The 25,435-nt window shown below is 39.1% G+C and overlaps 1 protein-coding gene across 3 annotated transcripts in view; it reads left to right on the top strand.

Moving 5' to 3' along the window:
* Positions 1-24,276, top strand: part of SCAF8 (SR-related CTD associated factor 8) — a 102,660-nt gene extending 78,384 nt beyond the window's left edge. For all 3 annotated transcript variants that reach the window (XR_008448977.1, XR_008448976.1, XM_054061422.1), the window contains one exon: positions 23,161-24,276. The gene's annotated coding sequence lies outside the window, so the exon portion shown is untranslated. The remainder of the gene's footprint in view (positions 1-23,160) is intronic.
* The last annotated feature ends 1,159 nt before the right edge of the window (positions 24,277-25,435 follow it).

Raw genomic sequence — 25,435 nt, 5'->3', positions numbered from 1 at the left:
CCAGGAGAAATCACTGCATAATCTGGAAGGAGTCAACAAAATTGCTTACTGTTAAGTAAGCTCTCAGTCTCCAACATGACAAACTTTTTATTGCTTAGAAAAGGGGTGAGATTTGTAGAGCAGGAACTGTCTCTCTCTTCTGTAAAATGTTTGTACTTTACACATATTCTGCAAATTTGACCTTGCTTGTGAAAGTATGAAAGGAACTGACACAGAAGAAGGGTCTGCATTACATGGGGAGTTTGTGGTTATCCCCTATCATTGCTTTAGACATGTTCTATATCCCAAACGAAAATTTATTCTAAAGCATATCTTAAATATTCAGTGCAGACATAACTTGATATGCTAACTTATATTAGTGATCAGAGATAACTGTGGAGAGCAAGCTTTAGTTATTATAGAAATTGTTCCTGAACTGGTGAGATGTCTGCCTTACCTGTTTTTCAAATTGCTGCTTGATGTCAAATGAGGTACTTGGTAATTTCCAGCGATGCATGGGGCCATCAGCTCTGGTGTCAGGAGCAGATGCTCACCCTTCTCAGCCAGCTCCCCAAGAGGGTGAGGGGGGCACCTCTCAAACCAACTGGCAGGCTGAATCCAAGCTGTCACCTCTGTCTCACAATCACTACCCATCCGTAGTCATTTCAAGAGAGTATAACATCAGTTTTAATAATACAGGAACAGATATGCTGCCCAAGTATATAAACAGGTAGACAGGAAAGTAACCTTTTAGAATTTAGTCAAAATTAATTATTTACAGTTAGGTTAGATTCTCCGCTAGCAAAGGTGATTTGAAAATTAGTAGACTGTTCCTTGTCAGGGGGCAGATCGATCAATTTAAGAACAGTTATGACCAGTTCCTACCAGTTCAAATTATGGTAGTGTTATAGAACAGACAGCATAGGTTACTTTTTCTCGTGTATAAACTTGTGGCAGATGAGTTACATGTTGCTTTGTAGCCATTGATGTTACAGTTACTTTGTATATCTAAGGTTTCAATAGTGACCATCTGAAAGCAATAATTAAACATTACTTAAATATGGTGTGTAATTTAAAGCTCTGTTTTCTTTTGTATGCTTTTATTTCATTCTTGACAGTTTCCAGGATCAAACCCCACTTGAAGAGGTTGAAGGGCAGTGCTGACAAAAAGACATTGCACAAAAATAATCTATTGCAATATATGTCCATTGAGGACATGATCAACTGTGAGAATGCTCATTTAGACACTCAGTGGTACTTTAATAGTTATAATTATCCTTCCATTTCTCACTAGTACTTTGAAAAGTGGATTGAACTTCTTCCCTCATTGATTATACTGTTTGTTTTAACCACTGCTTTTTGTGGTTAATGTGAAATTTAAGAATCTAGATATTAATCCAGCAAAGACAAGTCTGAGTAGAATACCTAGAAAATCTTGTGTGCTTTTTAAGCACACGTGAGTACATAATTGCAGTAGTGCTTACGTGAATAGGCATAAATAACAGAAACAGAAAATAATGTAAACAGCACTTGTAAACAATTAAAAATTAGTTTAAAAACAATACTTGTGTAAACTTGATCATTTGCTTACTTTGGTGTAAGCATGATTGATAAATCAGTGACAAGTTTTGAAGTCTAGTACGTTAAAACACACCACTAGTTTTGTCCTTCAGTTCATGTTTCTGTTTCCCAGGTTCCTGTTATCTTGACACTGAGGTTCAAGGTAGATAAACTTGTGAGATTTCTTGTTTTGTTTACCCAATTAAAACTTTTTTTCCCTATGCTAGAAAGTGAGATATTATTCAATTTTTTTTTTAAAAAAAACAACTGACTTTTCATGAAACTAGATTGATTTCCCAAGGTTTCATATGAAAAGTTAGGAAAATGTTATACAGAAATTACCTTCCCAACAGCAAGCTCTTACTTGATGGAGTTAACTTTGGCGAATTACAAAACATCTCACATAAAAGAGTTTAATCCTCTGAAATACTCTTTGTGTTATTTTTTGCAAATCATTCTTTGAGTTGTTCCTTCCTCCCATCTGCTTTCAGCGCCACATCACATTTTTGGTAGAAGAAGGTGGCAGATTTTTTGTTAGCACTGTGATATGTGATAACTTCCTTGGCTTTTAATTAGGTTTTCATAAAGCAAGTATGTTTTCCGGACTGCAGGATTTTTAACTTATACAGGTTATAGTCATGTTTTATTTAGGTGTATTAAACCATATTTTAATACTTACAAATGAATGCCCATAAACCTGGATACTGTCTGAGTAAATATCTTGTCACCAAGATCCTTGAAGTTTAGTTGCAGTTGTCTTGGTGTCTGGCTACTTTTAGTCCAATATGATATTTAGCTTGACTAGCCTATAAATAGGCTAAAATTTACAGCACTTTTAACTCCCTATTGGACAATCAGAATATAGGTTTAAATAGCTACACATCCTTAGTTTGTCTGCTTATCTGCTTTTATTTTATATGAACTTTGAAACTGTATTATTTAACTACTGCGCTGTTTAAACAAAAGAAGACTCAAATAAAGACATGACTTTTATGGAAGTTGCTATGAAAAATAAAGCTGCGTTGTAGTTGCCTCCAAAAATCAATGTCTCATCACATTAAAAAAAAGGATTCCTCTGCCACAATAGATTGTTTTTGCTTTGCAGGATATGAAGTTACCTCTTTATTCTTTGCTCTTCAAAAATCTTTTTTCCATCACAGGAAACAAATGCTTCTACCTTAATCAGGTTTCTTTAGCTTATAATTGTATAAATATGAAAAGTAATCCATTACAAGACACAGCAGTCTGGCCTTCTGTAGTAAAGATAAAGTAATAATTTCAGTCTCGGAGGTCATGCAAGTTCATTGTTCCCTTCAAGGCATCTGTTCATCCTGAGTGTGATGCAGAGCAGAGTATAAAACCATAAGTTTTCAAAGACGCAAATTTTGTTCCCCAGCATGTGGCTGTGAATCCCAGTGGAATTGCACCTGGGAAGTAACAGATTTTGAAACAGAATATTTAATAGTTCCTCGTAGTTGTGCTGAAACCAGACTGTCTAGGATTAGTTTATCACATAATAAGCATACTGTGGATGCTTGTGAGTATGCACTTACACAGTATGTCATGTTCTTTTTTCCTGTCTCTTCCCAAAGTGGTGTCTCATATGTTCAAGTGTCCCTTTATTATAGAACCACACAGCTCTTGCACACACCATCACCTTATTTCTAGAAGCACTTAAGCTGGTACTTAACTTTGTCTCCAAAGATTTTAATTGAAGTACTTGAGGTATAATGCTGAAAAAGACTGCCTTTTTTTTTTAATCATGACGCATAATACAAATGTGCTATTTTATCTTTCAAGCTGTCATGCTAAGATATTTGTGATATAAACCAGTAAAACCACCAAATATGGAATTTTATGTCAATGGTTGGAGCATTGTGCCTGCTAATATATTGTAAATTCCTTCTTCTCATTTTTCGGAGATCAGAGGAAGTAGTCTTAACTTCCATAAACCTTGACCTTTCATTGTATCTATATTTTTCTCCTTCTAATTGTTTCTCATTACCTAAACATTTTGACTAACAAGCTCCTGTTCCCGTGCTATGTGCTCCCTATTTCAGATGAGAAGTATTCCCATTTTATTTCTTGAAAGGAGTCTAGGGCTCTCATTTAAACACAGCAGCAATACAGTTTCAGCAAAGCCAGAGGAATCAGACATTTCTATCCATGTGACACCCTTATCTTACATATCTCACTCATAGAAATATCCATTACATGAATCAGGGTTTAATAGGCGCTGGATTGCACGCTCTAAAGTTAATGGCTTACTGTAGGCTTTCAGTGTGATACTAAACAAACTGCTTCACGTCTCAGTGTCTTGATTTTTCTTTCATGACGGGATGACGGAAGTATTTGCTTTTTTCAGTTCTTTCTTACCTGTTTTGTGTGATTTTTTTACCTTGTGAATGTTTTTGCGTGTTTGTTTTAAGTTTCGTGACAGATGTGCTAGGAAGTGGCTTGGGCCCTACTGCCACTACTGGTAATGGAAAGTTTCGTGATGCCATCTCTTTAACATTCTGTATGCTTTCAGGGAGATTCTTACTGAACTGTTTAAGAAAGAGAAGGATGCTTTCATTTAATTTGGGAATTTATGGTCAACTTTTCTGTCCTTGGAAGCTCATGTTTCTTTTCTGTATCCTCAGTCCCTAGTTAGTGTAGTTTCTTCAGTGTTTATGCCACCATAAACGTCTATTCAACTTGCAGCAGTCTAGAGATGACATGATACGTGGCAGAAAGAAGAATATTTACTACATTAGGAGGATTTAGCTGGTGCCAGCGTTCAGTGGAAAGACTAAAGTAGATGCCCAATAGGGCAATCTTAGAAAATGAAGAGAGGCAGGCATTTTCTGGAAACTGATGGTGTCCCACTTAGATACATCATTTTATAAAGAACTCGCCTTTAGAATTATTCTTTTTCTTACTCATGCAACTGCAGTCTGCAGAGGCTCTAGAGTGACTGAGAAATAAAAGGAGGAAATAATTCCCGTGAGTGTTGCTTTGTTGATATTTTTCTAGAATTACAGGTGGACTCTCAGAAGTGGTAAAAGAGGAAAACAAGTGTTAAATTTAAATGAATTAAGGACATTAGACAATCAAATGTTAGTGTTACCTTAATAAATTTGCAAAGGACTAGAGGGAAATCAGGATGTTGTGTTAGAAACATTTCTGTATCAGTATTGTACTATTTCTTTTATATACTCTTTTCCCTTCAGGGAAACTCATTCAAATCTGAATTTCTGTAAACTGTACAGTCTTCTTAGTTGCCTATGTTTGCAAGTAAAAACTAATGTAGTTACAGTAATTTTTACATCATACCAAGAAAATAATGTAAATCATCATTAAAAATGGTTGATATATAAACTTTTTTTTTTATTGTACCCTGAGGAAGGTTTTCAGAAAGCTGTTAGGGTTGACGGGAAAGTAGAAAGAACAGCCAAGTAATTGACAGGATTCATTTAATCTTGTTTATCCGTGAATTTGATTTTCCCAGGGCAAGAGCGGTAGTCTGCTTTGCTATATTAGGACAGAGTTTCAACATACACAGTACGTTATCAAGTCTTTACAAGTGATCAAGCATACGAGCAGACTTTTTGCTATGCTTACATTGCTCTCCATTTTTCTAAAAATGAAAAATAATTTGTATAGACTTTAATTTTAACTTAAAGAAACACTTAAAGTTTCTTTAAGTTTAAAACACTAACAGGAAAAGTGGAAATGTTTCACTCTGCATTCTGATTGTATGCGCTGTAGTTTGGAAAAATGGATTTACTCTATTGGGAAGGCTTCAAATCAAGACAGGGTGCTTTACACCAAATGCACTGTAGCCAGGCACAGAGTGTGTGACTGTACTACAGGCAAAACCCTATGGTAGGGCTTGGCAGAATTTTGGGGTACTCCTGTATGCCAAAAGCACCTGCTGGCTATGCAGCCTTTTCCTCCAGGAATTAATGAGCCTTGCTCACTAGCTTACATTTGTATTTGTTTTGGAAAATTGCTATTAAATTCAGTTGAATTCTAGTCTTCTTAACAAAAAAAAAATTAATTATACTAGCAATAAGAGACCTGTTGTAAATCCACCAGTATATAGAGCGAAGTCATACCGAGAGTCTGCATACTCAGGCTTGCCCTTCTGTGAGTGGATAGGACCTTTTATGCCCTCTTCCATGATCTTTACTCCTTAGTTTCTCCTACAAATGGCAAAACTCAAAGATCTCACTCGCAATGTTCTGCTATGAAGGCCATCCTCTCCTCTCCGAATACTGGGGTTTCTGATCCTGTTTTCCCAACTGCCCGTGAACTGGGTGGCCTTCCGTGGCAGAGCAGCTTGTCTGCCCCTGCAGAGATTCAGCACCACTGGCCACCAGTTGTGCCCCTGTAACATGAATCTCCACAATGCAGTCAGTTGTCGCATTACACCTTTTCCTTTGCTCACCATTTGCCCTCTCTAGGCTACCACCTTCATGAGCAGCCTGGTCCCAAATAGGCATTGCAACAGCCTTGGTCCTGCCTATTTCTTTTAAATCTTGTTCAACTCATTTGTCCAATGGCTGCACAGTGGTTTATACCTAATTACTTTGTATCAGTCCCTATAACCCAGTGAGAAGGCCTGTTGGCAGCAACAGTAGAGTAAATAAAGGTACGACTGAGGATGAGAGTGTTAAGCAAGTAAAAGAGCACACAGTGGTGACTGAACGAGTTCTTTCTGCTGCTTCCAGATAATTTAATTAATTAGCTAAACAGATTTGGGAGATCCATCCCTTGTCCTGAAAGCTCTCTCCTTCCTGGCAAGCATCTCAATAGAAAAGACAATTGTGTGCCTCACGGTATTTAGTCTCATTGATGCAAATCTTTGCCTTGTTTCTGTGGCTCAGCACGAGGCATAAAGCTGGACAAGATCTCACATGGGGTTTCCTGGGCTGCTCGCCTGCTTTTGGAGAGGATGAAGTATACCTCTTCCCATCTTGACATGTGTTAGTCTCAACTACTCCTATCTGTTCCTTTGACAGCATTACGTGTAATACCTGTAGTTAATCTGCTGCTGAGCTGATGATCCTTGTGTTCAAAAGTTCATTTCCACAACTGCATAAAAAGTCTCTTGTACATGATGGACATGGAGAAATATTTATCACGGTCCTCTTCTCATAACAAACTTTTACGGATTTTAAATAGATTATCATGCCTTCTCTTAGTTGTTGCTTTTCCTAGACTAAGCAATCTTATTCTTTCAATATTCCTTTGTTCTACATCTGTTATCATTTTTTTGTGGCTTTTACCTGGACTGCCTTCAATTGCGTCCTTCTTCTGACAGCCCAGTAGGAAGAGCTGGACACAGTAAGACAGTCAGGGCCTTGCTATTGCTGGTAGGGGAAGAATAATTATTTTATTTACTTACAGTATTACTATGAATATATACCATAGTAAAAATTGCTGCCTTTTTCTGCAGCTAGGTATAATCCTTATTTATAATTTGCTTATAGACTGTTACAACTCCTCTGCAGATCCTTTTTGCAGCACGGTTGCCTAGCAAGTCTTCTATACTTGTGCACTTGAATTTTCTTTCTATGGTAATTTACGCTTCTATTTGTGGATCTAATACATCAATTTCAGAACATTTATCCAAATTACAGCAATCGTGGTGAATTCTAATCCAGTCTTGTAAACTGCTTGCAACCTCACCCAGTTTTATATCACACCAGATTTTACAGATCTCCTTTTTTTTATCACCAAAGTATTAAATCCTCAAATACACGAGGCTTCAGAATTACAACTAGCTTGATTTGAGAAACCTGATGAAAGGCTTTTGTCTGGTGACGCCCACCTCTCCAGTGGGCAAGCAGCGATATTATTGTAAAATGTAGTGAAACTTTGCTGTGTTCTTCACTGTGCTGGCACAGGATGACCCAAGGTAACTGACGTTTCAACTACCAAAGGCAACATTCAGATGCTAGATTAGCCTATGAGGAGCTCTAGGTGATGGTAGCAGTATTTTCTCAGGCAGAGTTTAGTTTGAGCTAGCAAGGTTATTCTATGCTGCATTTCTTTTTCTAGCACATTTGCAGGCTTTATTTCTTTTTTACATTTCATGATCTTTCTCGCCCATATGTCTTTACAGGCTGAATTCTTTGCCGTTCTCCCAACATGCTAAGTCACATGTCCATACTGATATCTTTCAAATTACTCCTTTGAGGCTTTCAGGTAGTTAAAATATCTCCTGGTATTGCTTCCTGCTCACTTACTCTGCACTGGCTTTATTTGCTGCTGTGCCTTTAGTGCTGCCCTTTCATAAAGTTGTCCTCTCATCTGAACTTTTCCTCCCCTTGGGTCACCTTTGCTCGGGGTCATCCTGGAATAGTCTCTGGTGCAGGCTGCAGCTGCATTGCTTGAACTCCCCTAGCATCTGCCTGCTCTTCCTTTCCTAGGAATCATGAAACTTCTGGTTTTATAATCACTTTCATTTGATTTTCCTTTCATCACTAAATTCTTAACAGTTCTATAAAACTAAAATTTAAGCTAGAACCTACCCCCTGTGCAATGTCTTCTCTACTACTTTATAGCCTGCCAGATTATTTCTTAAGCAAGTACTTCAATATCTTCAGTAACTTTTTCTCCAAGACAAACACAAAGTTTGTGCCCTAATTTTGAAAGCCTTCTGAGTTTTTGTGTGCTTTCATGGAGGCGTTCTTCCATCCAGAAAACCACTAGAAGACTGTTTCAGAGGTTGTCATAACTCCTTGGAGTACCTAGGGAAATATTTTTATGAGCTAGTAATGTAATTGTTTCTGCAAAGCAATTGGAACAAAAATCCACAGCCTGCTTTGACCTGGGAAGCCTAACAGTGCTTTAAAGCATATTCTGCATCTTTTAAAAGTACATCTGGAAGAAACTTCCTGAAAAAAATATGTTTCTAAGAGTTTCTATGACTCATCAGTATAATGGAAACCACGAAGAGATGAGGTACAACCAGCTACGACCTTACTCTTGTCACAGATAGTCATCATGCAGCATAATAAATATAATCTTCCCTGAGCAGAGAACAAAACAGAGCTTAGTCTTACAGGGATTTATACAAACTACATGAAGGTAAAAAAAAAGAGGTGAACAAAAGACTTTCTATATTGGTAGTACATACAATGAGAGCATTGATCTCCGAGTGAAAACTTTATGGTTGGTCTCTCCTACATCCTACATCTGCAGCCTTTTTTCTCTTTAGGAAAGGATATATGCAGTTCAGCTATTGGAGCAAGTTTCTTGTTTTCTTTGTTTAGAAAAATGTTCTGTAATAGTTATTTCAAACATCTGTGAATGGATGACAAACAGCCACATTTTAGTTAAACCAGAACCTTCTTTATATCCATTACTTATCCTGCCATCAGTGCTATTTCAGTAGTTCTGTGGGTAACAACAGCATTTTTCTTTCCTCAGAGGCTCCAAATATTAGAATTATTTTGGAGGAGTGGTTTTGGGTTTGATTTGTATCTGTACTGATAGTTGATATATCATATGTATTATATAATGCCTGTAATTTAAACGTCCACAAAGAAAACAAAACATTTATTATATTCCGAGGCATTTCCAGGGAGTGAATAACTGTGATTAACTGAATAGGCCATTAGTTACCACTATTACTCTGCTTAAATGCAGCTGAAACAGCATTTCCTTAGTCGTAAAAATATTTGGCAGCACTGCACTCACAAAAAAAACCTTCAGAAATGACATTTTTGGAAAGTCCTCTGCATTCTTAGGCATCTCCAAAGAAGTTGTATTTAAAGGCATCAGACGCAGTATTCCTATGATGAAACTGTTCAAGAAATAGAATAAGTATATATTTTAGGTGAATATTTTATCTCACTAATCTTATACCACATGTGTAGGAATTCAATAATTAAAGCAACTATAGGGTTAAAATTTTCTTTGGATTTACTAAGCCACCTCACTCTATAGTCTCTGTTATATTGCACATATTTACTTCTGGTCAGATGTGTTTGTTCTCCGCAGTACATATGTTTTTCCAGCTATTCGTATCACTGCAGAAACACATTCGACAATTAAAGAAAAAAATGTACACTGGTTCATCTTATAATAGCAGAATTACTAATGAAATACGGATAGCAACATTTTTTTATTAGTGATATGAGCCAAAGAGCATGACACAATGGTTAATAAGTTAACTACCATTTTCTTACTTCAGGGTTTTGGTTTGGGTTTTTTTAATGCTATTTTGGCATTGAAATAAATTATTCTTTCTATTACAATTTAAACACTTTCTATTGCACTGCTTTGTTTTATTTATGAAAAACTTTGCTTACAGTAAAGGCACCTTCCTTTGTACTGAATTTTTGTTCAAAAGAAGAAACAGAATATGTCTTCAAGATAAAATTAAGAGGCTACAGATTATTGTTTAATTTAATATTCTTGACAGCCTGATATGACTGGAAACCAACTATCCTCTGAAGTTTTTTTGTCTTCCTCTGCCTCAAACAACTTGTTAATATATTTTTATGTTTTGCGTAATGTCACATCTCTTCAGAAATGCTGGTCGTAGTTACAGTAAGAAAAAACTATAGTAATTAGCAAGAATATTTGTGGTTTAAATCCTTTGCTTAGCAGGAATGATATGAATTTAGCTATGTTGCTCTCTGGAGATCGTTGGCATCCAGAGCAGGCTGCCTTCCTCTGCTGACTGGATCTAATGGATAACTTTCTGTAGACTGGGTGGTCTGTGATAGAGCTGAGAAAGAAAAACTCTAGCTAGTAAATATCTTTTTCAGAAAAAAAATATTGTCTCTGCAAAACTAAAGTTGAATTTTCCTTTGATTTTCCCATCTCTTGAAAAAATAGTGTCTACTGACAATAACATGTTAGAAAAACTAAAGATTTTTAACTATCTAATATTGAATGCCTGGGAATTTTGGAACTTTACAAGATTTTAGAAGTGAGCATGTGCAAGCAGGTTCATTGTAAAAGCCATGATATCAAGCTAATGCAACTGCCATTGTTTAAAAACAAATCAAAGTATTTGTCAGATTTAATGGAGAAGAATAGTGGTGATGGAGAAGTTTCTGTGTTGTCATGAAGAGTGCTTGGGTCTATATTTTAGAAGAAAAAGGTGGGCTTGGTAGCTGGTAAAATAATAAATTATCTTGTCTTCTCCATTAAATTTTCTTTTGGTCTTGGAGTAGTGTGAATAATACTGCATACTTAAGTATTTTGCTAATGATTATACAGAACTATTTCAGTTTCTTTTGATTAAGAAAGACATTAAATATTATTCTTTATTTTTAAGACCCAGCTTTGAGGTCTCCTAATATGTCTAAAATGTAATAGGAGTGAATGTAGAAAGAAAATCTATTGAACAGTTCATCCAGTTAAATCTCCAGTATGTTTTTAATAGGAAATTGCTGAGAGACCATAGCTCGCATAATAGAGGCCAGTAGTTTTCACCTGGTACAAGAGCCTGGGCTGTGCCTTGAAGCTCTGTCGTCCTTTGATGATTATCTAAGGCACTTTTTTATATGTTGTTGTATTTGATTGGAATAATTGAAATGGATGCGCAGTAACACCAATATAGATTCAATCAATAGAATCATAGAATCACCAGGTTGGAAAGGACCCACTGGATCATCGAGTCCAACCATTCCTAACACTCCCTTAAACCATGTCCCTAAGCGCTTCATCCACCCGTTCCTTAAACACCTCCAGGGAAGGTGACTCGACCACCTCCCTGGGCAGCCTGTTCCAGTGCCCGATGACTCTTTCTGTGAAGAATTTTTTTCTGATATCCAGCCTGAACCTCCCCTGATGGAGCTTGAGGCCATTCCCCCTTGTCCTGTCCCCTGTCACTTGGGAGAAGAGGCCAGCTCCCTCCTCTCCACAACCTCCTTTCAGGTAGCTGTAGAGAGTAATAAGGTTTCCCCTCAGCCTCCTCTTCCCCAGGCTAAACAACCCCAGCTCTCTCAACCGCTCCTCGTAAGACTTGTTCTCCAGCCCCCTCACCAGGTTCATTGCTCTTCTCTGGACACGCTCCAGAGCCTCAACATCCTTCTTGTGGTGAGGGGCCCAGAACTGAACACAGTATTCAAGGTGCGGTCTCACCAGTGCTGAATACAGAGGGAGAATCACCTCCCTGGACCTGCTGGTCACGCCGTTTCTGGTACAAGCCAAGATGCTATTGGCCTTCTTGGCCACCTGGGCACACTGCTGGCTCATGTTCAGTCGGCTGTCAACCATTACCCCCAGGTCCTTCTCCTCTGTACAGCTCTCCAGCCACTCTTCCCCCAGTCTGTAGCACTGCATAGGGTTGTTGTGCCCCAAGGGCAGGACCAGGCATTTGGCCTTGTTGAGCCTCATGCCATTGGTCTCGGCCCAGCGGTCCAGCCTGTTCAGATCCCTTTGCAGAGCCTCCCTACCCTCCAGCAGATCGACACTTCCTCCCAGCTTAGTGTCATCTGCAAACTTGCTGAGGGTGCACTCAATGCCTTCATCCAGGTCATTGATAAAGACATTGAACCGGGCTGGACCCAGTACCAAGCCCTATAGTTTTAGAATGATTTAGAGAGAGAGCTGACTAGAAAATGGAGTTAATGATCTGAAAGAAAATGACCTACAGGAAGACTATCTTCTGCTTATTTAATGCTGGGTAGATCTACCATCAATACGGAGGCATTTATACAATAACAAGAGTACAGGAGTAAGAGGCATTCTGTTCACATAAATTATAAATTTGAATTAAAGTTGCCAGAATATTTTTATTGCCAGGCCTTACAAGACAGAATCAACACTGGAATTATTGGCTTTCTAATCAATAACAACTAAGGTCACAGAGAAACCACAAGTAATGACAGATCATAACTTGTGCCTAAAATAAAGTTATTTAAGGCATTGATTAAAGCTAAATATAAATGATTACATTTGGATGTAGGCTGATATTTTCAAGCAATTTTTGGGATCTTTAAGAGAAGCTCTATGTTGCAAGTTTCATATTTCATGCCTACTCATACATTTATAATTCACCAGGGAGGCAATTCCTGCACTGCAGCAATTAGAAATGCTGTTTCCACTGCAGAGTGGGAAATGCAAAGGGTACATGAGAAGGAAGTTGATGGTCTCCATTCATGGCTAAAGCCAGAGAAAAGACACATTTCTTAGACAGCAGAGGAGCATGCAAACATAACATGTCAATTTTGCAGATTAGTGAAACACTAGTGAATAACTGCAGATGGGTACCAACAGAGATGCTAAAGGCCTGGGTTTAAATTTGATAGTATAAATGTAAAGTATTGGAAGAAACAAAACCACTTTCTGCAGTTACTTTTTGGAAACAGTAGAATTAGGGAAAGACAAAGTATGTTTACTAGTTGTGAGATGTCTCTGAGCCACTGGTGTAATACAACTGTGTAAAGAAAAGCCCCAAATAAAGCTATCTTAGGACTTATCAAGCAAGGTATTTCCCTTAGAAATAGTGAAGTTATCAGTGCCTTTATAGAAGACCTGAAGGCCTGTGTAGGATGAAGTATATAAGTCTCATCAGCCGTGTTGAAAAATGATTAAATCAAACTCGCAGAGACTGAGATGCAAGCTAGAGAAAGAAGAGAAAAACTGAGAGGCAAGAGTTTACTAGCAGTTGTTGATTTAACCTAATAAAAGGAAGCTTGAGAAAGAGACTGTGATTGCAGTCTAACTGCCTTCAAGAAGTGCACACCCAAAACAATGCAGAAAATCTGCTTATTGTAGACACAAGCCTCAGGGATATAAATTGGTCAGGAATAAATGTAAGCTGCAAATTAAGGAGACGGATTCTAATAATCAGTGCAATGAATTTGTTGAACACTAAGCAAAAAGATGTTAAAAGGGAAAACCACCAACATCTAGGGTAGATCTTGGTCAATTAATGAAAAGGAACAGGAAGAGCCTCACGCCGTGACCTTTCTGTCTTCTGTTCCCCTGCTTTGTACCCCTCCTATTCCATGTAGCAAAGGACTGTTGACAGTTTTGCATGCTCCTGAGATTGCCCTTGGGAATCAGACTCTCATAGGTTTTCAGTGAGGTGAGACACAGTAGTAAAAAAGCAAGAAGACACTTCAGCTATGAGAAGGAAGAAAAATCTAGGTTTGTTGATTGCTTGGGCATCTCCACGAGCCATTGATGTGATTCACAGAATCACAGAATGGTTGGGGTTGGAAGAGACCTTTGGAGATCACCTAGTCCAACCTCCCTGCTAAAGCAGGTTCACCTATAGCAGGTTGCACAGAAATGCATCCAGGCAGATTTTTAATATCTCCGGAGAAGGAGACTTCACACGCTCTCTGGGCAGCCTGTTCCAGTGCTTTATCACCCTCACAGTAAAGAATTTTTTCCTAATGTTCAGATAGAACTTCCTTTGCTCCAGTTTGTGCCCATTGCCCCTTGTCCTGTTGCTGGGCACCATTGAAAAGAGTCTGGCCCCATCATCTTGACACCCACTCTTTAGATATTGGTAAGCATTGATAAGATCCTCTGTCAGTCCTCTCTTCTCCAGGCTAAACAAACACAGGTATCTCAGCCTCTCCTCATAAGGGAGATGCTCCAGTCCCCTAATCATTTTAGTGGCCCTCCACTGAACTCCTTCCAGTAGTTCCTTGTCTTTCTTGAGCTTGGGAGCCCAGAACTGAACACAGTACCCCATATGTGGCCTCACTACAGCAGAGCAGAGAGGGAGGATAACCTCCCTTGACCTGCTAGCCACGTTCTTAATGCACCCCAGCATACCATTGGCCTTCTTGGCCATGAGGGCACATTACTGGCTCATCATCAACTTGTTGCCCACCAGGACTCCCAGGTCTTTCTCCACAGAGCTGCTTTCCCTAGCCAACCCCTAACCTGTACTAGTGCGTGGGGTTATTCCTCCCTACGTGCAGGACTCTGCACTTGCCATTGTTGAACTTCATTAGGTTCCTCTCTGCCTAACTCTTTAGGCTGTCCAGATGTTGTTCAATGGCAGCACAGTCTTCTGGTTTATCAACCACTTCTCCCAGTTTCGTGTCATCAGCAAATTTGCAGAGGGTATGCTCTGTCCCCTCATTCAGGTCATTGATGAAAATGCTGAACGACACTGTGCCCAATACTGACCCCTGGGGAGCACCACTAGCTACAGGCTAGACACTGTACTTCTGGTCGCAATGCTCTGAGCTCTGCCATCCAGCCAGTTCTCAATCCACCCACCTGTCCAGTCATCCAACCCACACTTCATAGGCTTACCTATGAGGTTATTATGGGAGACAGTGTCAAAAGCCGTGCTGAAGTGAAGGTAGACAACATCTGCTGCTCTCCCCTCGTCTACCCAGGCATTATAGAAGGCTATCAGAGTGGTCAAGCATGATTTCCCCTTGGTGATTCCATGTTGACCACTCCTGGTAACATTCTTTTCCTCCAGATGCTTAGAGATGACATCCAGAATGAGCTTTTCCATCACCTTTCCATGAATGGAGGTGAGGCTGACTGGCCAGTAGTGTTCTGGGCCCTCCTTCTTGGCCTTTTTGAAGACTGGACTCACGTGGGCTTTTCTCCAGTCCTCAGGCATCTCTCCTGGTCTCCATGATCTTTCAAACATGATGGAAAGTGGCTTAGCAATAACGTGTGCCAGCTCCCTCAGCACCTGTGGTTGCACCCCAGCAGGGCCCATGGATCTGTGAGTGTCCAGTTTGTCTATATGATCTCTAACTTGATCCTCCTCGACCAAGGGACAGTCTTTCTTTCTGTAGACTTTCTCTTTCCTTCAGACTCTGGAATTCCTGAAGGCCAGACTTAGCAGTAAAGACTGAAGCAAAGAAGGCATTCAGTAAATCTGTCTTCTCAGTATTATTTGTCACCAAGGCACGCACCTTATTCAGCAGTGGGCCCACATTTTCCCTAGTCTTCCTTTTACTACTGATGTACTTGAAGAAGGCCTTGTTATCCTTGCCAGATTTAATTTCAAGTGGGCCTTAGCCTTTCTTGTTGCATTCCTGCTTACTCTAACAGCATTCCTATATTCCCTCCAAATGGCTGGCCCCTTTTTCCATATTCTGTAAACTCCCTTCTCAAATTTGAGTTTTTTCCAGAAGCTCCTTGCTCATCCATGTAGGTTTCCTGCCTCCTTTGCTTGATTTCTTACTCCTAGAGATGCATTGATCTTAAGCTTGGAGGAAGAAGTGCTTAAATATGGACCAGCAGTCTTGAACCCCGCTACCTTCTAGAGCCCTAATGCATGGGATTCAGCCCTGACAAAGGCTCAGGGAGGTTTCAGAGCTTCAAGTCCATTTCAGGGTAGCAATGTCAATTTGAGTATTAGCTTGGTTCCTTCATGTTGTTGGAAGCCAAGCCATCAGTTACTGCTTTGAGACAGCACAGGGACGTGCTCTGGGCTTCTGGCAAACAATTTGTTGGCTGGTTCCAGTAGATACTCAGTGATTGTACGAGGACTTTTCATCTACTTTGTCCCAATGTGACCAGTTACAGGAATGCATCAGACCCACAACTGGGACACAGTGGCACCCAACCTGCCTGGTGGACGAGAGAGATGCCAGTGGTGAGCACTCCCCAGCTCTGCTAGCTCGCGCAAAGGGGAAAGTGGGAGTTTGGGACAAATCACATTCACCTGGGCCCTGGCAGCAAACAGCTCCTTAAATTAGCCTCAGCCACCAATAGACTGCCCCATCTCCTGAAAGGCAAAGAGGTCCTGGTTAGTTGAAAGCTTATCCCACAGGACTCATGACGTCGGAGCAGTCATGCTGTCACCTTCTGGCTCTCCCATGAGATGCGTGGCTGTGTGGCGGGGATGCTCTCACCATGCGTACCAGCTCTTGACTCTGTGAAGCTCATCCTCACTGCTTAAGCACAGCACAAAAGGGTTCACTTGAAATGCCCTTACAGTGTTTATAGACATGCCTTTGCCTTGAAGCAAACCAGAAGCATTCTTGCAGTCAAGCCCAGCCAAGGAGAGATTAAGGCTGTTATCCGTTAACCCCTTGTACTGATGTTTCCAGTTTCCAGCTTGCACCCTATGCAGTACTGTAGCCACCCCAATGAACACTGTTTGGCTTGAATATACGTGGAGTGTGCTAGCAAGTATGTCAAGATTTGGCTCATGGTTAAGATTCAATCACATAACTCTGTAGACATAGCCCAAAATGAAAATAAATTTTTGTCTCCTCCATGGCAATGCAGAGTAGGATAACTGCTTCAGCCTGCAAAGCTGGCAAACAGTAGATTTGGATGTTTCTTGTCTTGCAAATGCCAAACATTGAAAAATTATGGCTTCAAAAATTATGAGACTGGCTTTAAAATCTTGAAATCTTAAAATTAAGGCCCTAGAAATCCCTTTTATTTTGTTTTATGTTTTTCTCAACCTCTTCTAGCTCTATAAGCACCTAAAATTACATTGTTCACCTATTCTTTGAGCATACATCTATGAGCATACAAAAACAAACCAAAAGATGAAAACTCAGATCCTCACATGAATAGCTCTCTTCAGAAGAAACTTTACAGGAAAACATCACGTCATGGATCTCACGAGAAACTCTCTAGAGTTGACAACACTGTATTTGATAAAGCCAAGGAATGAGTTTGGCCAGAATTTGCATGGCTGCAATAAGGATATAGTTTGGATTACAAAATTCTTGCTGAAGGAAGATATGTATGGAGTGAGAAAATTAACAGACATAGAAAGGAAGAGAGGAAAGTGAAGATGCCCGAGGTGGCTACAGTTGTTGACTTGTGCAGTGCAGTACATGCATTTTCAGTCACGTACCAGGGAAACTGCTTCAAGGCTGTGAAATTCCCCCATCCAGCAAAGAACTTGCCCACTCCCATAACAAGTTGCTGGGTTCTAGCCTGTATTTTGGAGGACTGGCAATTGGATTATCACTTGGTACTCAAATAGGGTTTTAACCACAGAATGCAGTGTGCCACTGGACTGTTCATTTCTAACTGATATACACCACCATATCCAATGCAGAAAAGCTTTTAAAGTTAGCAGGTTTTAAAATCATTTTATATAGGATTTTTTTCTCATTATTTTAAATCATTTTGAAGAATAGTATATACTGGTATTTCTGTCTAGGATATTCTTCTATTTTAAAGTATTTCATGTCATTGTTAAGCTGGCAGATTCTTGTTAGCTTTAAAATATATTTCTAAATAAATTCTTTAAAAGTTTAGAGATTTTGTTATCTATTGTAATTAAGAGTCATTTGAATTTAGCACATTGTAGCTTCCCTTTATCCTTATATCCCTGTATCCCTGATATCGTTATGATAGCAAGACTCTTAGATATATTCTAATACTTCTGCTTAGTGTTTGCCTGTTAATTTGTTTAAAGCAATTAAGTATAAGTATTTTTTTGTAAACAGGTACAGAAATAAAGGAGCAATTCAGATATTGAACATCACTACTGATATTTTCCCCAAAAACCCCCTTAGATGGAGTCATTTAAAACACTATCATAATTTTCATATTTTCTACTGCCTCTTTAGATATGACACCAAAATATATAACGTCACATGATATTCCAAAAATCATTATTACCTTGATAGAATCCTCTTTAACATCAGGGACAGGGATTTTATAGTTTAATTCAAATACATACAATTGTCAGCATTTCCTTATTGTACAGGCCAAGACATTTGACTCCAAGGAACAAAGAGATAGAGGTATTTCAGTACCCGTTTTCTGCTCTCTACCTGTAAACTTTCACTGAAATTTAAAATCAGTTAAATTATCTAGGTTTTGTGCTACTTGCTAACATCAAGAAGAGTTTTGCATTTGCTGTGAATTTCTATTTGGTAACTTCAGTCTTAATTACATGCAGTGTTACTAATTTTTCCTCTGCTAATCCACATGTTACACTGTTTTATACACAGATTCTTATTTCTGCTTTTGAAAAAAATTGCGTGGGACTCATCTCAATTTTACCCTTGAAAAACTTTACACGGCAAAGCTGACTGTTTTGTCTCTGTAGTGTAGAGTGCTAAACAGTGGAGGCTTTCACAGCTGCTCTTGCCACTTGTGTCAGAAACTTAGGCGAGCGTGTATCAAATTCTCCTCCCATGGTTGGCTGGCTCTAGATAACTCTGGCTGGGTATGTGACATTTATCATGTGTTTGCTTTCCTAAACAGTAGTGTCTAGTGCCATTAAAGATGTCCTGATGGTTCCCACCCTAACAAGGCAGGAAACTTTTAGGGTGTCTGAAAAAGTATTAGACACCTAAGCACAGATAACTGAGTCCCATCCTTGGGTACCCAACCCAGGTGAGGTGAGTGCCCCCTTACCCAATTCCACATGAATGGACTGTTTCCCCTCTACATTGTTTGAGATGTAAAAAGAGATTATGCATGCGTTGAAACTGCATCTCTGGGTGCATCTTCAGCCACTGAGGAAATGCAGCAGTCACTCAGGGAAAAAAACATACACCAGTATTATGCAAGGGGTTTTGACTACGGTAGAATTACCGCGGATGAATTGGTTTTGTATTTCCAGCTTAGATGGTTTCATGTCACAGTAATATCAACCCATCCGCTTTATCTCTTTGCCTGTGGATGGAGTGCACCTTGGACATCATGTACCCAGCTTTGCCTTAAGTGTCAGGCTTTGGCTCAGCCTGGCCTGCCATTTGGGCCCATGAGACATGGGCCTCTGTGACAGCCCGACCTACCTGGTGCCAACAGGCAAATGCCTCTCCTCTTTTTCCCTTTTCCCCAGGGCATATAATCAGATTGGTGTTTCTGGATTGGGAAACTCATTCAGGTGGCCTAATATGCAGGTTTCAGTGGTTTTGTAGGAAAAAGCAGTATCTTATCCACATGTTCTTCAAAGCACACACAGCCCATTCCTGTATCATAGGCAAGATCTGAGTATCTACACAAAGAGGGGACGGTGCAGTCCCCCTCATCCCTCTTTTTCTGCCAGGACATTACTGTGTCCTGATGCCAGTGCACAGAAAGCAGGGTTCACCCCTTTGCAGTTCACCTTTCCTTGTCTGCAAAGCAGGCAAGCTGAGCAGGTTTCATTTCTGGATCACAAAGAAAACTATGATGTTCTTCTAAGAGAGAAGTTGTCATGACCCATAACTTTTTCCATTTCAATAGGGTATCAGCTCTTCTGGTCCCGAGTGAATTGCTGCCTGAGTTTTCTCTCAGCTGTGTTTCTGACTGAGCAGCTTCTCTGTCTTTCCATCTTTCCATTTCATTGTTCGCAAAACTCTTGATCCCAGGAAAGGTCTAAAATCCTAGCCCTGACTGACAAAAAAGACAAAGGTAATTTTTCGTATCTGGATGTCTACAATTCTCAGTTTAGTCTCTTAAATCTTTATCATTTAAAATTCCTTGAGCTGTTCGCAGAGAGGCACAGATGTCTTGTTTATCTGAGCTTCAGGAATTTTGACTTCCCGCAAGAAGTCAGTTTTTTGTGGGAATCCTTCTCTGCCTCAGCAGTCAGACAGTAAGGTATATGTCATGAATGGTACTGCATCAAACTGGCTCACTTGTCCTTCTTTCTCCTATTACCTTCTTTTCCACTGGAGAAAATCAGAAGTATTTATGTGTCCTCTCTATGCTGCTGTATCTCTGTAACCATGTCTTTTTTTCAGAGGAAATTCAGTCTCTCTCTCCTTTCACTGGAAATTGAATAGGATATATCCCTAAATATCAAATCAAATCAAATTTCTTCTTAATTGAAGGTGGGCTTTGTGTTGTATTTACTGGCTAGACTGTATTTCAGGTTATGCTGACCTCAAACTCTTCCAGTCCAGAACTGACAATACAGTGTTGTGCGTCACTGGGAAGGAACTGAGGACTCTGTCTCTGACTCAGGAAGCAAGTTATTTCACTTTTCTAAGTAGCTCAGACAGCATAAACAGAATATATCATAGAGTAAGAAGCAGAAAAAGTCTGCCAAATAACCCAAATTAGGTAAAAGAATGATCTATGCCTCCTGTATTTGTGGAATTGGCTTGTATCTCCATAAAGTTTAATGTAAAGGGTATCCTTTTTCTGAAAGTATCAGTATGATCAGTCCTGTTGGTGTTAGCAGTCCTCATTCAGTATGTTTCTGATCAAGAATTTATGCATGATAAATAGTAAACAGTAATTTTTGTAGCTTTGAATTTGGAAAGCTGTGCAACTGATTTATTTCTGACGGAAATATTGTAGTGGTATGTCTTTGTTGCTTTCTCAGTGGAGGTTTCTACTGAACAAAGCTCAATTTTAAATGTCTATGAAAGACTTCCATTAAGCCTAAATTGAACAATATTCAAGTAGAGCACATACTTCACTAAAGTAGCTACATGGATGTAAAATCAGTTGTCAGCAAGACTGTATTCTCACTTGTAATCTATTATCCGTAATGCTTTCATTTTCAAAGTGTATGCAATACTTTATTTTGAAAGATATTTAGTAGTATTATCTGCTTTGTCTGAAAAAGATTGTATGGCAAAATATTTCAGTTATTACTCTCATGTGTGCTAGGGAAATTGGGCTAGAATAAATTGTTATGTGAGTGCATAAATTATTTGGAAACCATACACAGAGAGTAGTTTTCAATAATATGCCATTAAATGCAGTTCTGCAAGTGTTTTTCCTTGTTCTGGTGCTATTCGGTGTTCTCTCTGACAGCTTGGATGAAAGGTTAGAAAGTATGTTTCATAAATTCAGAGAGCAGAAGAAGTGTTCCGCTTGTGGTGGAAGCAAGGCAATTGAAAGTGACCTTGATAAAGTAGCAAAGTAGCCTAAAAAATATAAGCTTTACAGCAGTTAAATTAGAACAAATGCAGAGCTGTACATATAGCTCAACATAATATGCTGCATGTAAATACAGATAGGAAACGACTAGCCAAGCAGCAGTTCTGCAGAAAAGATGCAGTATCATAATGATCCCAACTTAAACACACACCATTACTGTTTTGCTACTGCAAACAAGGCCAGCACTATTGTGGGCTATAGGAAGGGGAGTAATAAGGCATAAAATATAATTGCATTGCTCTACTCAGCACTGATAAGGCCTCAGTGGAAGAGCTTTACCCACTTGTGGGATCTGCAAGTCAGGTAGGATCCAACGAGAGCGCAAACTGGGCTCAAAGATGTAAACCACATGTGCCTTCAGAGAATGATTGAAGGGTTGTTTAGTCTAGAGGTGACAGGAGGAAAGGAAGACATGATAGAAGCCTTCGTGTAGCAACAAGAGACTTTAAAGAGGAAGGGCTTCAGCTGCCATGTGTGCTGTCAGTACAGGAAAGTAATAATAGGCTTGGATTTCAACAAGAGTGATTTAGTGTAAGAATCAGGAAAAAATGTAAGTGGCGAGGAAAAGTGGAGCCTTGGAATAGGTTGTTTAGGAGGCGTTCATGGAAACTTCATCCTCACAGATACTTAAAAATAGATCAGACAAACATCAGCAGGCATGGCATAGGTCAGGGATAGGCAAAGCGATCTCTAAACTACCTGCTAGCCCTGTTCTGTCAGTGATTTTTATCTATGTGAAAGTGATAAGGATTATAATTATACATGCAAAAAAGCACTTTGGATATCTTTACAAAATTTCAGGGTATATAACGAAAAAATATTAGTTCTGGAATTTATTGCATGACTTCTGCCTTTACATTAGATTGAAGCGATTATACTTTTTCTAATTTTGCCCATGTCAGTATTGATTGAAAATTACAAGGATCTGATGGCTTTGTGAATGCTCTTTGTGAAATAAATAGGTCAACATGATCAGATACCTGTGGTAGGATACAAAGCACTCGATTCTAGCCATAAGAAAGTTTGGCCTTTAGTCTACTTTAGTCCATGGAAAAAAAGACAGACACCTTTTGGAGATTACCTAAGGAGTGAGTGAAACACCCTCCAGAGTTACGTCTGTCTCTCCTTCTGCTTATTCTGTAGCAAATATATACTGGAGACATATTCTTGGTCTTTCCTTTTCTTGGTCTTTGATACTAAAAGTTTGGTTTTCTAAGAACTAAAGTGCATAGACATCACAGAGGACTATCTAGAAAAATTATAATTGGCAGGAAATCATTGAGTAGATAATCTAGTGGTCTTTTTTGACCCTTGGTTCTGTAAAGTCCATTAAATGAGTCATTTATGAAGGATTTATAGTTGTTATGATTAACATGACCAATATGTGTTAGAGATAGTTCTACACCAAACTTACATAAGCCAGTATTAATCAGTTCGATTCTTACTTATTTATTGTTTATTAATTGTCTAAACACTTTACACTGTATGTTGTATACAGGCTGTGTGAGAGACAATACAGCATTTTAGCTAAAAAATCTGCTATAAAACTTTTTTACAAAGATAATATTTCAATGAAGATTTTAAAGTACTAGGCTACTGAACACTGAAAGGGAAAATAAATAACTTTTTTAAAATAATGGTGTATTTAATCCTGGAAAATATTTTAGGAGCTATAGAGTATAAGACATCTTTCTGCCCTATAAGCATCCTGTGGCTAACAGAGAGAGACTGCAAACTTTATCCAAATCTGTTATTCATGAAACATTTGCTATTACCTGGTAAAAAATGTAATCTCATTTATAGGGCTTTTAAAAAATTGGAATTACACTCCAGCAACCAGTGATGACTAGTTATTGTTCCTTTTGTCAACAGGAAATATGAAGGAGTTTCTGGCAGCTTACCATGTCCCGGGCTCTGCAGAATTAAGTGAGGAGTGCGCCCATGTTCTAGCGTGCATCACATCGCGTCTTGGGTCTGAAGTGCCAGAAGGATCCCAGCGCTGCAGACTGAGACGGCTCTGAGCACCTCAGTACCCTGTTTCTGACAGAACCCAGGGATGGCAAACTTACATACCAGTATTACCTGTCTGGGGCAGGTTTAATTTTATAAATTAAAACCATAAACTCTATGAGTTTCTAGACTATATTTGTGCTGTTGAGGATGATCTGCTCAGATGAACAGTTTTGCATCCATCGAAGAGACAGGTTCTTCTGCTGGACCAGAAGATGACAATGGACTGTATATTGTAACAAATACCATTTGTAGTATCTGCTAGTGCAAATAATTGAAGAACAGGTTGCAAGAAAATCCTGTAGGGAATAAGACATGCTTCGTTTTGATCTACAAATTTTTAAAAATGTTCTGTTTTTTTAAAGATAAACACTTTTACATAACACTATGTGCGTAGTCTATGTGCAGCTCTTCACTGTGGCTATCTGTATTCCAGAGATGATGAATTCCTTGTGAGACACTTGAACACTTTTAGGTTTGTGATGAATCCTTAAATTACGAGAGTATCATGAAAAACTGGGAGGGAAAAGTTCCAGGGCTTGTATTTGACTAGATATCTCCAGTTACTTTCTGTTACTGTCCTGAAAGGAGGAAGGAAGGGCAGAGAGTAGAAATTAAATAAAGAAAAAATATATTGCATTTCTCTTCTGGCGTATGCACCTATCTGAATGTGTGTTTGATCTAATAGCCAAGGGGAGAGAAACAGCTAAGCCATGACATGAAAGGTCTGCGTTTTCGGGTAGTATTTGCTAATTTTGTCTCTTGAATAGCTATAGACAAGATGGAATATGTATATGCCCCACTATGTGTTGAAAGGACATACTTGCCATTCCTTTATTTATTTTTGCTCATTCAAAAAATTAAAGTGCCAGTTATTTGGAATGCTGTAGTCTTGTGGTCTCTTTAACATTTGTTTAGTGAGATCCTTTCAGTAAGATCATTCCCATTACAGTGTAACTGCATGGTCACCACAGCTTTGGGCCTGTATAATAAAGATCTAAATTCAAAATTTCGTTTCTCATCATTTTCTCTACTTCTATGTTGTATCTGCAAGTCTTTGATTGGAACTCTGTTTACTGCTGATCACTGTTTAGAAGAACATTTAGCAAAAAACGTTAGAGAGGAAGGTATTTTTATGGTTGGACCTTATTCTCCTTTGTATCATTATTTACAACAGGTTAAAGGGCAGAGAAATACGAAATGTTAGCAAATCAATAGTGATGCTCAAATTCAGTTTGCACGTGTGGCTCCAGGGCAATAAGGAGATTAGGCTCTTCACATCCCAGATTTAAGGCCATAGTAAAGTATTTGACATGTGGTCTCTATTAATTACTAATCCTGGAAAGGTATGGGGGGAAAAAGCTGCAGAAAAGCTGACCCTAAATTGTCTTTGATGTGCTGTGTATGTGATATATTGTTCTGAACACTTGTACATCAGAGTTTAAATGCCAATTAGACTCTTTTTCCTTCGCCCTTCTTATTTCTTCTTTGAAGACAAAACTTTAAACAAGAAAAATGTAGCAATTAAGTTTGTGTGAGCAAAGACTACATATTATATTAACAAAATTAATGTGGTCCTGCCAAGCCTACCCTAGCCATGCTGAGTTATAGGCAGGGTTTTGTCCCACACATGCAATGGTTAGGTTATAGAAAATATCTGAGTTCATGTCAACAAAGTATCCCTGACCTCTGGAACCTCTTAGTTGGGCATCAGTGTTCTCCTGCACTTTATGTAGTTGCATACGAATGGCAGAGTGCTCATTGCTGTGAAATCCATACTGGTGTATTGAAGCATGAATGGGGGTCAGATAACAGCATCCCAGTGCAGTTTCTGGGTCAATTTAAGCTAATCTAAAGCTGTGCTTCTGTTCTTAGGTTGAAGTCCATCTTCTGTATCTGCCCTGCTCTGCCTGCCAACTACCTCCTTCAAAGAGCATTCTGCACAGCTATGAGGCTTTCTGGTCTGATTGAAAATATCCCTGTGTAAGAGTTTAGCTCTTGTGCTGGCTCAGACAGCAGCCAGAGGGTGGGAAAAAACATCTTTTGTCAGAAGTTTAGTTTAAGGTTAGTTTATACTGATAGAGGAGCTGTGCCTTCAGGTCCTTCTAGCTGTCAGTTATCTTATTACTTAAACTTT

This window comes from Cuculus canorus, chromosome 3 (assembly GCF_017976375.1).
Source record: "Cuculus canorus isolate bCucCan1 chromosome 3, bCucCan1.pri, whole genome shotgun sequence".
In the NCBI taxonomy this organism is placed as follows: domain Eukaryota; kingdom Metazoa; phylum Chordata; class Aves; order Cuculiformes; family Cuculidae; genus Cuculus; species Cuculus canorus.
This window is presented reverse-complemented; position numbering and strand designations above follow the sequence as displayed.